This window comes from Spinacia oleracea, chromosome 4 (assembly GCF_020520425.1).
Source record: "Spinacia oleracea cultivar Varoflay chromosome 4, BTI_SOV_V1, whole genome shotgun sequence".
Classification (NCBI taxonomy): domain Eukaryota; kingdom Viridiplantae; phylum Streptophyta; class Magnoliopsida; order Caryophyllales; family Amaranthaceae; genus Spinacia; species Spinacia oleracea.
In genome coordinates this window covers 36,477,484-36,494,822 of record NC_079490.1, presented here as the reverse complement: position 1 = coordinate 36,494,822, position 17,339 = coordinate 36,477,484, and the positions used below count along the sequence as shown (strand labels likewise).

Here is a 17,339-nt window from a genome sequence, read left to right as displayed (position 1 = left end):
TCAATTGAATCTTAGAAATTCTAGTTTAATTGTTTGTTTGATTTGCAATTTTTTCATTTCAATCATGATGATCAATTGCTTAATTCCAATTTCTAGCCTAATTAGCCCCTGAATGTGTAGTGAGTAGTCCATGCTAGGGTTAGGGGTGAAGTTTGGGGTTTAATTAGGGATGTAGAGTTGAATTCATGATGATGTTATGTTTGAAATTGGATTTGGTGATTAGGATCTCCATGTCTAATTAGATTGGTAGTTGCAAATACTAATTCTAGTTAGGTGATTGGAAATGTTGTATGCTAGTTTGTCAAGAGATTGAGGATTAGCATAGGCATATGAGATGAACTAGTTCTATTTGGTAGGTGCCTAGTCTAGAGGTCAGCACACTAGTAGAAAAAACCCTTATTGCAGCGGGCTTTTAGACCCCTGTTGCAGCGTACATCGTATGCTGCAACTGGGGGGGCCTGCAACAAGTTTGAACTTGTTGTAGCGTACAATGTTTGCTGCGAAAAGTGCTTTTTTGCAGCGTACATATGCATGTACGCTGCAACAAGTGTCAAAAATTTCGCCAAAATCTTGACTTGTTACAACGTACAAATTCGTGTACGCTGTAAAAAACCCCACATGTTGCAGGGTACATCTATTTGTACGCTGCAACAAGTCTGGAATTTTGCCAAGTTTTACACCCTTGTTACAGCGTACACATATATATGTACGTTGCAACAAAGCACTTTTGGCTGTAAAATATTAATCTTATTTAGGGTTACCTAGAGTGCCTTGCACCAAATATAGAAACCTGTCACAACAATAATAATATCGCAACATGTATAACAATTATAAAAACAATAACTGATGTTTTGTATACTATATATCCCAAAAAAGTGCATGTAGTACATTTAAATATATGTACGTTCCAATTTCAACGTAAGCATACATTTTAATATAAAATATTGTTCTATAACATCTAAGCCAACTCGATCAAACGCGCTCAGGCCAATAATAAATACTTCTTGGTAAAAAACTTAGCCCATTGCTCACGAACCACATCAATTTCCTCACTAGCATAAGGCACATTCCTCGTAGTATAGACCTTCAAAAACAAAAGTTTGATGGGAGCATTAGATTAAATGTCATTTTAGTCTAAATATGACCTATAATGAGCCTTAAATGTGCATAAATAGATTGGAATGAGTATTGAAAACTTTAAAACTAAGCATATTAATCATGTAATAAGTTTGAAATAAGTCACTAGGTTCTTTAGTTCAAAGTTGGGAACGAAAATGTCATTTTAGTATAAATATGACCTATAACGACCCAATGAGCCTTAAATGTGCTTAAATAGATTGGAAGGAGTCTTGGAAATTTCTTAAAACTAAGCATATTAATCATGTAAAGGGTTTAAAATGAGTCTTTAGGTTCTTTAGTTCAAGGTTAGGAGCGAAAATCCCTCATTTTATCCTAAATATGACATATAACGACCAAACAAGTCTCAAATGTGCATAATAGATTGGATTGAGTCTTGAAAAGTTAAAAATAATCATATGAATCATGTAATAAGTTTGAAATTAGTTTTTAAGTTCGTTAGTTCAAAGTTGGGAGAGAAATTGTCATTTTAGCCTAAATATGACCTATAACGGCCAAAGAAGTCTCGAATGTGCATAAATAGATTGGATTAAATCTTGGAAAGTTAAAACTAATCATATAAAACATTGAATATGTTTAAAATGAGTCCTTAGGTTCTTTATTTCAAATTTGGGAGCGAAAAAGCCTCATTTTAGCCTAAATATGACTTATAACGACCAAACAAGCCTTAAATTTGCATAAGTAGATTGGAATGAGTGTTAGAAAGTTAAAACTATTCATATTAAACATGTAATAAGTATAAAATGAGTAATTAGATTCTTTAGTTCATAGTTGGGAGCGAAAATGCTTCATTTTAGCCTTAATATGACCTATAACGACCCAATGAGCCTTAAAATGTGAATAAATAGATTGGAATGAGTCTTAGAAATTAAAAAATATGCATATTAATCATGTAAAAGGTTTAAAATGAGTCCTTAGGTTCTTTAGTTCAAAGTTCGGAGTAAAAATGTCATTTGAGCCTAAATATGGCCTATAACGACCCAATGAGCCTTAAATGTGCATAAATAGATTGGAATGAGTCTTGGAAACTTAAAACTAAGCACATTTATCATGTAATAAGTTTGAAATGAGTCCTTAGATTCTTTAGTTGAAGTTGGGGACAAAAATATCATTTTAGCCTAAATATGAGTTGTTTATAAATGAGTAACTAAAGACTAAGATGATGAAGTTTTGTGCTTGATTATTGTTTTTCATGAAGTTTCAGTTTATTTTTCATAGTTTGATGATGGTTTGGAGATATTGGCCTGACTCCATGTTGTATCGGTCCATATAAATTAAGGTTTATTGTAAAGTAAATCCTTTGAGGATTGATCATAATAGCAAGTAGTGTTTATTACTCCGTACTTTGTATCTATTAAGGACCAACAAGGAAAGTAGGAAACACTCCACTTGTTACCGTATATTAACCATGTTCTAGGACTTGATTTCAGCAAATATTATTGCATTAGTCTCTAACTTGCAGCATCCTCAAGTCCAAAATCTCCCAATTTTAATAACGTGGTTCATTTAAACCGAAGGATATAACATGAAAACATGAAAACATTCAGAATTTGGTCGAAGAATGGTAAGGGGCTAACATTCAGGATATAACATGAAAACATGAAACCTTATCCTATTTTTAATTGGTTTCTAACAATCAACAGAAAGCAGCTCACATCTGCTACGAAAGTTGTATAGTAATTCCATCAAGATGATGAAAAATAGCATGATATTTCTCTTTAGTTTGTAATGACAATGAACACAAACAGAGAGAGCAGTGTGAAATTTTCAAGGATGGTTCGAAAGTATATAGATCATACCTTCACTTTCTTTGAGTTAGGAATGATCTTTTACAATTTTGTTTTCTCTTTCTTCTTCTGGCTTTTCTAAGGATTTCTGCAGTGTCTAGCTCCAATTCGTCCATAAAATTAATATCTGCATTTCGTGTGACATAAAACAGTGAACTTAGTGGTTATGAATCATGGCGTAATTTGTATGAACGGCAGGAAAAGGAGGATGTACTACTTTTTTACCTGATTCCTTTGCAACTATTAAGCAAGAAAGATCTTCATTAGTCTCGTTATCTAAATTGATAATAACTTTATGTTTCTTATCCTGCAAGCAATCAGCCTCTCAATCAGGCAGTGGAGTACACATTAGATAGGGTGCTAAAAAAATCAATTATTCCCTAGAATCAATGTTGTTAGTCCAAACTTATGTTACTCCAAGTTGGCTACAAGATTAGCTCAATCTCAAAATGCTTCTTTCTCTGCACTTAATAGTTAAAACACAAATTCTCAATTATTTGATTATAACTCTGTTACATTTACTACCAGATGATGAGGTCTTCTTTGTTTCAGATTTTGTCCATGCTGATTTGAGAAAGCAATTTGCTCTGCTTTAATATAACAAATGGTTCAGTTCAATTAGTGGAACAGAATTAGTGCGCTAGCTGAAAACTACTGTGAGAAAATACAACAAATGGTTCAATTTAAAGTCTATAAAGCTTCCTATGCAGATAACTACTTTCAACAACCTAAATGCTTAATAATGTGGTCCTGCTGAGACACTACATTTACAATAGCAGATTAGCAGGTGATCATGAAGTTTATATAGCATTACAGGAAGCTACAAAGTAAGATTAGATGGCTATTCTGTTCTTAAAATAGTGCAAAGCACATTTGGTAATAAGAAAAAGAACCCATAGAATAGTGCTTGATGCATCATGACGCTCTTGACCCAAATATAATCTGAAACAAAGCAAGAAAAATCTAGAGCTAGTGAAACTTATTCCAAGTACCTCATTGTGAATGGTTTCTGTAACGAAGAACCAGCAGTAGAAACCTGCGGCATGGAAAAGTGAGATCTATATCCTCCACATGTTACAGCCCATAGCCCCATAGATGACGAATATGATGAGTACCTTTGGCTAAAGAATGGTAACGGGCGAACTCTGATGTAAAGTTTTTATGCTGCACATAATCTCCTGCTCAAGAAGTATATAGAAAACTGTCACTTGAAAGTTAAAATGGACTACAAAATTAAAGTCAACTCATTATTAGATAAATAACACTAGGATATATCAGAATGATAGTAATACAAGTACATAAGATTCCAACACACAAGTAAACGAAATAAGGCATGTCAAAATGGTGGACCTTGAAACGGGAAAGTTCACATTCCTTCAGATCTCTAGTGACTCCAGATATATATTTGGAAAGCTCATCATTATGTTTCTGAATATTCTGATAATTAATGGCATTCTGCTCCTGCAATTTCAATACTAGCACAGCGCATCCATTTCAAGTTCCCAGAATTTCGCACCTAGTCAATAAAAAAGAAAGTATCAGCGTATAGATAAGAATATGCACGAAAACAGTATACAGGGCCATCAGTGCAAAGGTGATGTACCTCATCACATGCAGAATTTACAGTATTCAAACTCTTTTTAAAATCTGTAACCTGCAAAAAGAAACGGTGTTCAACGGCACGTTTCCATGCAGCACAAAACAAGAACAAAAAAGTATGCACAGAATAGTGCTATAACGATTCAAACCACCAAACAAAAGTACCTGATGTTGCATTACATGATGCAATATGAAACTACAGTTTGTACAAATATCAAAAATAATAGTGATGGAGGGAGAGAGGGAGGGAGACTTACGAGCTCCAGAGCCGTTGTATGGAAAGCAAGGTTGTGTATTCTCTTGCCTTGCCTACAACAAGAGAACACATTCAATCTCATCATATTTCTGTTTTGCGCATTCACAGACAAAAGAACAAAAGAAATGGGATCGTGTTGATAATCGCAATTACTCTAAGAACCTTGTGTTTTTCTCCTTAAATTTGTTGTTGTTATCTTTCCATTTTTCAACTGAACTTAAAATTTTAATTAGAAAATAACTTGAGAATGGAAGAACTCGGCCTATTAGATAAACAACATCAACTTGTAAGTTTGAACAAGAAATTATGTGAATTGAATTTACAAACATTGGTGCAAACATCTGCAAATTATAATTTGAAAGTAGCAAACGAAAACTGACTACAAAGTAATGCTCTGTATGAAGTTTAACTGATATCACTACTACAAAAAAGGGCATAGAGTACTGTTGAAATACACTTTATAGGACGCCTTAGAGGCGTTTTCCAACTCAACGCACTATAAAGTTTATAAAACGGGTAAAAGAACCGTTTTATATACCTAGTCATAAAGTACAGTGATAAGAGATAAGCGTACTCTATTCCCTTCCTAAAATCAGAAAATGAACAAGGAATATAGAACGCTTAATGTACATAACCGTCTCCTATACTCTATAATAAAGCGCGCTTTCCGTACATAACCGTCCTCTATTATACCCGTTAAATATTGAGATACAGAACATCTTCCGTACATAGGCGTACTATATACTTCCTGTTTAATATTAAAATAGAAAGCGGTTTCCTTACGTACTGATTTTTATTATTCGAATCTAAATGAAATTTGCTTACTATGAATACGGATCTAGTAAAATAAGTTAAAGAATTCTCAAATAATCAACAAATTTCAAATTCAAGCTGTTATTAACTCTCTATTTCTTTTGACAATATACAATATATTACAGTACTTCCCCTTGCTCCCTTTTAGCTGAAGTTTGTAGATCGCCAACTAGTTTGATCACTAGTTCACTACTCTACAAATTTTAATACAAATGACATAATCTAACTAAGTAGCTTAGGAAACAAATTCAGCTATGACATGCCTAAAATCAGCCCGTTGAGGATAGGGTAAAGCCTTTACAGCTTCCTCACAATTTGTCTTGATGATGATATATTGACCAATTTCTTTACCATTCTTTAACACCATGTAAAATTGCTTTTTCTTCTGCATGCGATGGATTTTGAGCATAAACCCTAGCTCCTCCATGGATTTAACTCACAGTAGACCTCTCCACACTCCAACCTATTGATGCACCCATTATTTCTTACTTTTCTCCTCATATTTTTTCCAAGAGGCATCACTGGCATGGATACAAAGTATGTGCCTCTTAATTTTCCATGAGTACTTAAAGAATGTCTTTCTTGCTTTCACTTTCTTTGTGGAGACTGGTTTTCCGCCCCAAGGTAGATGATTTTGCTGTCTCCTAAATACTCGTACATCATTTCTATGTAGCCACATTGCCCATTACCAGGCTATAATCTTAACCAATCGACAATTTTGCTTCATGTCCAAATATGATCAGTTGATTCCTCTTCCTGCTTGGAGAGAGAGCACATTTAATGCGTTATATTTCACAGCAATGCAATTAAAATACAGAGTATACAGCTCAGGAGAAAAATTTAGAAAAAATAACAAGAACCCCATAGCGCACCCACCTCCACACCACCAACACCAAGAATCACCACCTCAACTACAATAAGCAAACAAAGTAGATATTTCCAACAAAATATACCCCTACTTTTAGCCTCTCCACTCTGTGTGTGATTCTTTCAGCTCAAGTTCGTCAGTAAAACACTAGGCAAATCAACACCAAACTCTCAACAATAAAAACAATATAGAAAAAGGAAAACCATGACAATTAACACAACCCCATTCATCCTAAGTATGGGAGCAATTAACCTGCCTCGACAGATGCAATAGAAAATGGACCACATTACAATTTTAAAGTTTAAGCTCACTAGATTGCATGTCTAAAATTGAGTTTTCTCTGTTTGCTAACCAAACCACAAGTAAATGGAGGAGCGGTTTTGCTTTCGCTGGAGTTCTCGATCTCATCAATTAACCTGCTCTTATTTTTTTTACAATTTTCAGCATCTTAAACTGCAAATGAGACATTAATTTCACCATTTTTCATTCACATTTTCAACAACAAACTTCACCATTTCCACCCGAGCACACTAGCACACAGTATGAAAATGTCAATATATTCAGACTCAGATAGCAACTCAGGGGATTACCGAATAATAACCAGAGATATACAACAACGGAAAAACATACAGGATCACAACCGACAAATTGAGGATCATATAGTTCTCAAATTCACACCAATTTCGGATGATATAATTAATCGTAATATAAATCAAAACTAATTTCGGAGAAGAACATCAATCAAACATGATAAGTCACATGCAACACAAGAATCGGAAGATAAATTGATCAAACATAGATGAAAATTAGATACATTACCTGATTTAGTCCGACCAATACCGTTGTCAATAATTGACTAGGTCTTGTTAGCTTTGACTGGAACAAGCCTAAAGAACAACTCTGGCTGCGCATCAAACTTACTCTTATCTGTCAAACTCTCAAACCTAATCTTATCCAACGCCTACAAAGATATTTGAACAAAAAATCATCAATAAAAATGTACAAATAAAATATCAACAGAAAAAAAAAACCCCGAAATGAATAGCAGAATCAGGACATACATCTCAAGAGTTGGAGATGAGTTCACGAAGCCACGAAGGAAAATCTCTTTGATAGAGTAGAAAGTGTTGATGATAAGGCTAAGAAGCTGGTTGATTTCTGCCTGGAACCAGAAAGTCTCTGCGAACGCCATTGATGAACCTTCGCCAAATTAAAACCTAGAAAAACCCCTATTGAGAGAATGAATAAGAAATGCGTACTATATACTTCTATAAAACGCTTAGCAAACTTAAGCGTACTCTATTCAGCGTTTCTTATTCCAACTTTTGTAGTAGTGTATATTGCCCTAATGCTACCCTGTTCCTAAATATTTGTTGCTTACTAACTTCATACGTTCCTAAATAGTTGTCGCTCTTAAGAAACCAATGTGACTCCCACTTAAGTAACTCAATGTTACCTCATTCCCTAGTCACTTCACGAACCACGAACCGAAAAAGCAAATTATAACATGAAAATGGTACTTCTTTGGTCCAATTTATCAAATTAGATATCGAATTGCAAACTCATACCAGTGACTTAATCATCGCACTAAAATAATGAGCTTACATTAAGTAACTTGATTACAGAGTACATCACACATTGGTATTTTATGCCTCTATTAGAAACTTTAAATTTAGAAACGAAAAAGAGGGACTTACAGCATTGTTAATCTGGGTTTCATAAAAAACAGGAATGCCAATCCCAATGGCAACACTCACAACTCCAACTGAAATTGCTACCATCTGCAAAACCAAAATAGCATTATCATTACAAACCTAATTGAATATTAATTTGATTAATTAGGGGGAGATGAGAGAAGAAACATAACTATTTTTATTTGGGTTTTCTGTGGTGCCCTGGACTCCTGTTTCTGACTTGATTCGCTGAAGCCTTTTCTGCTCCAGAATCTCTAAACCACCATTTTTAGCCTCTTTCGACAAACAACCTCTCCCTTCCACCTGAAAAATCAATAAATTGCATGATAAACTAACAGACGAGAAGCGAGAATAACAAAAACAGTTAACAATTACTACTCCAGAATGGTCTTTTAAAAACTTAAATCATATAAACAAATAACCGGAAGGACCTTGCTAATATAATATGGAAGTAAAGATCCCAAGTTTCCAACCATGGATTATCACTAAGTTTTATAACTACCATGCATGCACAAGCAAAGTTAGCAATTGCGGCACCTAATGGCGGGCCTATGATCCAAATTGCGCGCCAATATAGCTAGTTGCCTTGAGAATACAAGGATGAAATGGTGGCTACACTTCACCTTAGCTCAAAAACTATTCCTAGCTTGTGGTTAACATTCAGCAAGACCAAAAAAATATAATTCATCAATTTCACAAAAATGATTCAGCAGCGTTGCCTTTGCGTTAAATTAGTATATCGTAGTGTATGAGAAGTTATTGATGAGAATATAGTAGGTTTCTACATTTGTAGGATCATTGGCATAGGGAGAACAGTTGATCATAACTGGTTAAACGATAATTTGCACAACAGAGGCCAAAAGATACTAATTGAACATGAAATGCAACTGACAACCATGCTGAGGGACTTATCTATGAAATTTTACAGTCAACTAGAGCCCTTGAAAAATCACATTTCATTAGTACAATGCAATTAACAACAGTCAACTCCACCTCCCCTGCTCCACCCCACCACCACCACCACCACCACCACTCTCTAATTCCAACACCACCACCATTCTCTAATTCCAACACCACCACCACCACCATTCTCTAATTCCACCACCATTCTCTAATTCCGACACCACCACCATTCTCTAATTGAACAACTTGCCACCAAAAAAACAAAAAAAAAATAAACAGAACTGAACAAACCCTAATTCGTAAAACGAAAATCAAGAGGGGACAGGGAAGATAATTACTTGCCGTGGCGAGGAGATTGACGGAGAATAGGACGCGAGCAACCTTCTTTCTTGGAACCACCGGCCGAGCAACCTATGTTTTTTCTTGGAACCACCGGCCGAGCAAGCTAACAAGTGGCGACTGGAGAGGACGCGAGAAAAGAGACCCACCGGCGACTGGCGAGGAGGCGAGAACCACCAACGAGGAAGTTAGATTGACGACGCAGGGAAAACTTTTTGGGCGACGCAGGGAAAGATTTTTTTTTGAGGGGACAACGCAGGGAAATTAGGTAAGGGAAGAAGAAGGGAGTTGAGCGCTAACAAAATTTGAGATGATGAATTTGGTCTGAAATAATTATTCAACCAATATTGCAGCGAATGTTTTTTTACCCAGGCTATTGCAGGGGGCTTTAAGATGTACGCTGCAACAAAAATGGGCTATTGCAAGGGGCTTTTAAAATGTACGCTGCAATTAACTTTTTTTGCAGGGAACAATTAAATTGTACGCTGCAACAATCCTTTAAAGGGTTTGACCCGCGTTGACCAACTGGTTGTTGAAGCGTATTAATACATGTACGCTGCAACAAGGGGGTTGCAACATGGGTTTTTTCTACTAGTGTGCGAGAGCTCTCCTTCGGATTAGGCAACTCAATGCACTCCATCCGAGAGGTGCCGAATGAAATATTTGTTGGTTTTCCCCCTAATTATCATTTCCTTGCAACATTGATTGATTGAACTTCTACATTTCCTAATGAACCCAAACCAATCCCCGATTCCCCTAGCCTTTCCCTATTGTTTGCTTATCGTATTAGTCTTGATCTCCTTAGTTCTTTACAAATCAATTCAATCTTACTCCTAGGCTAGATTGATAATTTAAACTCATTAAGCTCCGTTCTCTTGGGACGATCCCTAGCTTGCCACTATAGTCAATATAGTTGGTTAGATTATTAGGTGGTTTATAAATATTGTTTGATTTGGGCGGTATTCATTTCAACGATCGGAAATTGCCCTATCAGTTCACCGACACGTTCAGATCCGTCTTGAGATCGATGGCTTAGAAGTCACTCGAGATATTTTAGCTTTTAGGGAAGAACAGTTTGAACGGAGGCTCAAAACAGTTTAGGGTTTCTCTTTTGATTCTGGTTAAACTAAATTACGTAATTAGAATTGTGGAAAAACATAATAGGAGGGGTGGTGTTATAACCCTAAGGTTATAACACAACTAGCCAAAGCACAAGGCCTTAGGCCGGCCAACATGCACGCATAAGCCCACGAGCAGCGAGCAGCTACACAGCCGTGGGCCTTGGGCTTCGCTATTGCACGATGCTGCTATTGCTGTCCCGCGCGCGCCCAGCCGCAAGCCATGGGCCTTACCCCGTGCTGGCGAGCTGCTGCGCTCATTGGACCTTGCGCGCTTGGCTCGACGGGCCGACAACTTTGCCTTGTTCGTATCCTTGACCAATGCCTTACGGCTATTGTTTATCGTATAGTACTTGAAGAATCACCGTCGTACGATACGATTATTCGTTTCGCCTAGTTTACGAATATACGCGATACGATATACGATTCCGATCCAACGTCATATAATATATTTATGTTTTTCCGAACTAATTCCCGAAAAGCTATTAAATGAATTTCTGATTCATTTAATCCGATGATCTGTTACATGCCAATGGTGTGACCTTATAGGTTCAGTCAAGAGTAAGCTGTGAGCCTAATATAGATTATAACTCACTGATTGGAAGCATTGCTCCAGCTAGCTGTTCCGATCACTTGATCATAATTGTTCGTAATTAATCTGAACCTTGGTATTATACTATTGCACCTTGGGTGAAGGACATATTTTCTTTAGTCCTACCTAGTTTGATATAGAATTATCAACATGCATTCACATCGGGGCGAAACATTGAAGACAATATCATCCTAAGCCATGAGCTTCTTCACACGTTTAATACTCGTAAAGGAGAGAATCCGGGGGTGATTAAATTGGATATGTCGAAAGCTTATGATAGATCAACTGGACCTTTTTGCTTAAAGTACTTTTGGCTTACGGGTTTCACACGAGATGGTTACAATTAATTTCTCAATGCATCTTGACAGTTTCTTACAAGGCTCTTATTAACCGGGAAAATAATGGAGACCTTTAAACCAAATTGTGGCCTTCGACAAGGTGATCCTCTTTCTCCGTACCTATTCTTATTTTGTATGGATATTCTCTCACGAATGTTGGTAATTCCTGAAAATATAATGCAAATAAATGGTATTAAGATTTCTTGGAAGGCTCCCCCTATCACACACCTTTTCTTTGAGAATGATGCAATGTTATCTTCAAAGATGATGAAAAAATTTGTGGTAACTTGGTTACAATCCTAGGATCTTTAAGTCGATACAAAGAAGGAAATAAATACCTATTATATTTATGATTTTTTGTCATAAAAGACCTTTTTATAGTCAAAAAATTTTAAAACAAAAATTGTGATTTAGGACCTAAAATCGATGTTTTGTTGTGAATCGGGACCAACACCAATTTTCCGGTGGTTAACTCAATTTCTCCGGCGTTAGCTCGCGCGTGCTTGTCTCTTGACTTAAAAAAATGAAATTTTCTCAGATTTTCTCTCCACTTTCACAATTTCACCCTTAAAATACTGATTATCCATCAACTGCATCAAATTCCCGTCTTTTTGCATTCAACCATCTCTCCAAAATTAATAAACTACATTCCAATTTAATCAAATTCAATCAGATTACACTCCCATAAAACTCATTTTGTTAATTAGCAAAATAAGAAAAAACCCAAAACAAAAACAAGGAATAAATTAACTTTACCATGGCAAAGAGATTGGGGGAAGCCATTAACAAGGGTAGGAGTCTTGGTAAAAAGCTGTTAAAAAGCAATGCTAAGATTGTGCAAGGATCAGTTGAAATGATAAGAACGGAAGGTCGAACACTTGCAAGAAGAATGGCAAGAATTGAGCTACAATTTGTCTTCCCAACCCCATATTTGCCTCCTACAAATACCTATTTAGGGGTGTCTTGGTCTAGAATGTTCTGCAATGTTCCTTCTGGTATTTCTAGTGTTGTTTCTTAATCTGGTGCCATTTCTAAAGATCCAAGCTTTCTCCCTCCACCATTTATATTCTCACTAGAACTTCACATTTGTGAATTAATTTTGTAGGATGAGCAAAATTCTAGGTTAGATTTGAAACCACGAAGAAATACAGAAAATTGTTGTGTTTTTTAAAGTCACGTGCCACTCACACGCGGGTCAACGCCGGAGAAATTGAGTTGATCACCGGAAAATGAGTGATAGTCCCAATTCACATCAAAATATCGATTTTAGGTCCTATCTCACAATTTCTTTAAAATGTCATTTGTCACAATTTTTTACTATAAAAGGTCGTTTCTGACAAAATTTCCTTATATTTATAATAAATAGAACATTAATATTTTCCTACCTTTTTGGTAACATGTATAATAGATTATGTAAGTTAAATATTTTAGTTTTCAATTACGTTCATGACACATAAGCATGTCATGTTATCAGTGTGACACGGTTAAAGGTCGCAAGTATTGCATTTGGTGATTTCCTACGAATCACTCGTTCAAGAGAGAGACCTCTACATAATAAGGCCAACCGTCATTTAAGGACAATACCCTAGACACTTTTATTTGCCCTACAAAATAAGGTGGTATTGCTTGTTCTCCTTGACTTGACCCGATTAGCCATCAATCAATTTTTGTCCCATTACTCAAAATCTTTGTGTTCGGTTTTATTGTTACTCAAATCCGATACCTGAGCATCCTTAATTGAGATGCCAATCAACTAAATTGAGATAATTAAGCATCCTTATTTTAGATAAAAATGAAATATAACTGAGATACCTGTCAAATTAAATTAGACAGCATCTGACCTAAAAAATAATAATGCAATCATACTAAATATAGTTCGGTAGTTCAATGTGTAGACCAGATTTCATGTCTTATACAGTGTACACAAAGTTTCAATCATGTACATTAAGAGACCATCAAAAGTTATATAAAATATATAATCAAAGCATTAATACATACATTTGCGTGTCAATAACTTTTGATTCTAAATATTCATGTGCATCGATCGGGTGTCAGTTCCTTGCATCACAGCAATACAGATTTTCCACAAATTAGTATAATCACTGTCTGTGTACAATAGGTTTCAGGTTCGAAACCCCCGCCCCCATTTATAATTTATATAATTGCCCTTATGTCTCAATGTCTCAATCACAGGAAAAAAACAAAATTAGATTTCAACAACTATGCGTATGTTCTCCTCGACTTGTTTTGATTTACCTAAACTCATTTTTTTGAAATAAGTTAAAAAAATATAAAATAATACAATTACATGCCTAAAATTAAATACGTAGTATATATATTGTTGGAAATTCTCATTGGAAAACAAAAAGAAAAGAGAGTGAAAATTAGAGTGTCCCACATTGGAAAAATTCTTCATATTCTCCTTATTTTATTAATTGGGGAATGGGTACCACTATTGTTTAAGAAAGTGTGAGAGAGGTATGGGTGGACAATAACACATACACGCACGCGCGCCGGCTGGGAAGGGCTCGGGCTGTGGGTCATGGGCCTTGGTACTTGGTACTTGGGAATACGGTTCACGGGCGTGGGGTGGGTTTTGTGGGTCAACCCTATTCTTTTTGGTAACCAGACTGTTTTGGTTAAGTCATTGTTACAGGAATCTGTATTGATTACGTAATCGCTGGATTAATTAACCTGAATGACGTCCGTTACAGCATTGATTATTTCTGACCGTTTTTTGTTGTTGCAATCTTCATCGATTCAGCCGTTTCCGCCGGTTGATTTGCTTTCATTCTGATTACTTAAATAAGAACTTGACTTCAGTGCAAATACACACATACATAAATCGTTCAAACACATCTTCCAGAAATTCGAAACACATTATTCTTTCTCACAAATCTTGCTCTCGGTTTTGGGCATATGTTATGACTCAATCCGGTTTTGTGAGTGCACGCCAAGTCGGAGTCGCGCTAATCCTGGAGGGCGACCGCATTATGTTCTACTGCACCACAATTGTTATTCATTCAGTTCATCAAACCAGATAAGTTTGTTCTAATTTTGGTTTATTTGCAACAATATAAAAGAAGACTATTATGGCTATGACTTCGAAATTTCTGATTCCTGACATGTCTAAGTTAGAACCTCTTGATGGCAAGAATTATAAACGTTTGGTTATTAGGATGAAATTTTATTTGGAACAAATTGATTTTAATTATGTGATTGATGATGTTGTCGAACCTGGTGATGAAACTGAATCGCATGCTTTTGAGTTGAAATTTGCTAAAGATGATAGGACATGTAAGGGCATGTTGCTGCATCATATGTCGAATGCATTTCTTGATATCTATATGGGTTTTGGTCATGCTAGGGATATTTGGGATGCATTAGATAAGAAGTATGGGACTGATGATGCTGGTACTAAACGCTATTGTGTTAGTAAGTGGTTAGGCTTTCAAGTTGAGGATGATAAACCAATTATAGTTCGATTCATACTTTTGAGAATGTGTGCATTGCTATGGCTACCGAAGGCCTTCAAATCTGTGATATTACTCTTGCTATTGTGTTGATTGAGAAACTCCCCTCATCATGGAAAAGATATTCGTAATCAGTTAATGCATAAAAAGAAAGACCTCCCCTTAGAAGTGCTTGTAGGTCACCTAAAAATTGAGTAGGAAAACCGTATTAAGGATAAGGGTCATTTAGTGTTTTCTTGTTCCGCTGAGGCTAACCTTGTAGAACCAAAGCCTAATTCATATTCTGATAAGTTTAAGGGAAAGGGAAGTCCTTTCAAACCTTAAGGGAAACCAATGAATTATAAGTTTAAGGGGAAATTTTTTGAATGTGGGAAAACTGGTCACAAGTCTGTGGATTGCGGATCCAAGAAGAAGTCGGATCAGAACCAAGACAATCTTGTTGAAGCTAATAAAGTTTCTGATCCTAACCATTTTGTTGCTGTTGTTTCAGAAGCTAACTTGACAGGTAATGTTGCTGAATGGATCGTTGATACTGGAGCAACGAGACACATCTGCACCAACAAAGACATCTTCACTACCTATGAAAAGATTGATGGTGAAAATGTCTTCATGGGTAATTCAGCTTCTGCAATTGTTCAAGGCAAAGGGAAGATCTTTCCCACTCTTACTTCTGGAAAACTTATTACTCTTACCAATGTGTTTCATGTTCCAGAAATGCGCAGGAACTTGATTTATGGTAGTTTGCTAATGAAGGTTGGACTGAAGATTTCATTTGATTCTGAAAGGCTTGTTATTACTCATAATGGGAAATTTGTGGGAAAGGGTTTTTGTAATGGGGTTTTATTTACTCTTGATGTGAAACTTGAAATTATGAATAAGAATGCTAGTACTTCTTCTATTTATATTGCTGAGTCTATTGATTTATGGCATGCAAGGTTGGGTCATGCATCTCAACATTGCTTGAATTAAAAAGCTTAAACAACTTAACTTGATTCCCAGTTTTTCTAAAACTGAATTTTTAAATTGTGAAGTATATGTTGAGGCCAAGTTTGCAAAGAAGTCATTTAAATCAATAGATAGACAAACTGAAGTACTAGAGCTTGTTCATAGTGACTTGGGGGATTTTAAAAATTATGAGAGAAGGGGTGGTAAAAGGTATTATATTACTTTTGTTGATGACTTCTCAAGATTTACCATGGTTTAATTTATCTTCTAAGGTCAAAAGATGAAGCTGAGGAAATGTTCCTCAAGTACAAGGCAGAAGTGGCAAACAAACTTGATAGGCAGATCAAAATACTTAGGAGCGATAGGGGTGGTGAGTATGACCCTAACACTCTTAAGGAATTTTGTGATCAGAATAGGATCATTCATGAAACAACGGCTCCCTACACACCCGAGAAGAACGGAATTGCTGAAAGAAAGAACAGGACATTGAAGAACATGATGAATTCTATGCTTATTAGTTCTGGTTTTTTGATAATGTGTGATGGGAAGCTATCTTATCCGCTTGTCATGTTTTGAACAGGGTACCTCACAAGAAGGTGGACAAGACTCCATATGAAATATGGAAGGGTCGTCCACCTAATCTAAGTTACCTGAAAGTGTGGGGGTGTCTAGCTGTGAGGGGTCGAAAAAGCGCGAGGCTAATGCGTGACCTTGTCCCTCGTGGGTGTGACGATTCTTTTTATTCAATCAAGTGTAATTGGATTTCCTGTGAGTATACACCCAATTGACTAGTAATATAGGAGTCGCCATTCAGTTTTTAACGACAATGAGAAAAACTGACAAAACCCGGTTATCGTGACATAAAGGGAGTGCAATTATGTTTGACCACGACGGCCGTAGGTTCCCTTGTGATCCCTGGTGTGGGGATCTCTCAATATACACCCGCAAGGTAGAGATTGAGGGTTCGGGGGACTGTAACTACCGAGAGGAGTAATTCGCTCGTCGATAACTCCAGAGGCAGGATATCCTTACTAGCTCAGCATAAATAATTGAAGGGACATGCATTAACTATTAAACTAATCTGAATTGATTTTAGCAATATGCAACATATAATACTAATTCGATCGTGATCTTCTGATTTAAATAGCATTAAGGGACCTAGCATGATAATCCGATTCCCCAAAAATATTATATTTTTTAGGCATGATAGAACAATCATATTAGGTTAGTTTAATAGTTCATAAAAAGGGCGAGGAAAGCAGTTAAATCATCGAAAAGGGGCACATTACGACGCACCCTTGAGAGGTGCGTCACGGTTTTCAGAAAACTAACCACTTTGACTTTGCTATTTCTCCTTTTTATTTAACGAATCTCAATTATGGGACAGGATACGTTCTGTTCGATTTATGGATCGATTGCGACAGAACGCGTGAACAGTTTCGCAGCGAGAGGCTTAGGCTAAGGGGTTTAGAGTCAA

The 17,339-nt window shown here is 36.2% G+C and overlaps 1 long non-coding RNA gene across 2 annotated transcripts; it reads right to left on the bottom strand.

Annotated features, from left to right (window-relative positions):
- Nucleotides 1-871: 871 nt before the first annotated feature.
- Nucleotides 872-9,650, bottom strand: LOC110788535 (uncharacterized). Of its 2 annotated transcripts, XR_008918941.1 has the most exons (11): nt 9,396-9,650; nt 8,328-8,457; nt 8,158-8,241; nt 4,781-4,832; nt 4,528-4,578; nt 4,275-4,440; nt 4,040-4,102; nt 3,917-3,960; nt 3,150-3,231; nt 2,937-3,051; nt 872-1,084 (listed from the first exon to the last, which is right to left on the bottom strand). It is a non-coding gene; the product is annotated as an uncharacterized lncRNA (long non-coding RNA). The 2 variants fall into 2 exon arrangements; XR_002533380.2 differs by having other exon boundaries at nt 2,937-3,231.
- Between the last annotated feature and the right edge of the window lie 7,689 nt (nt 9,651-17,339).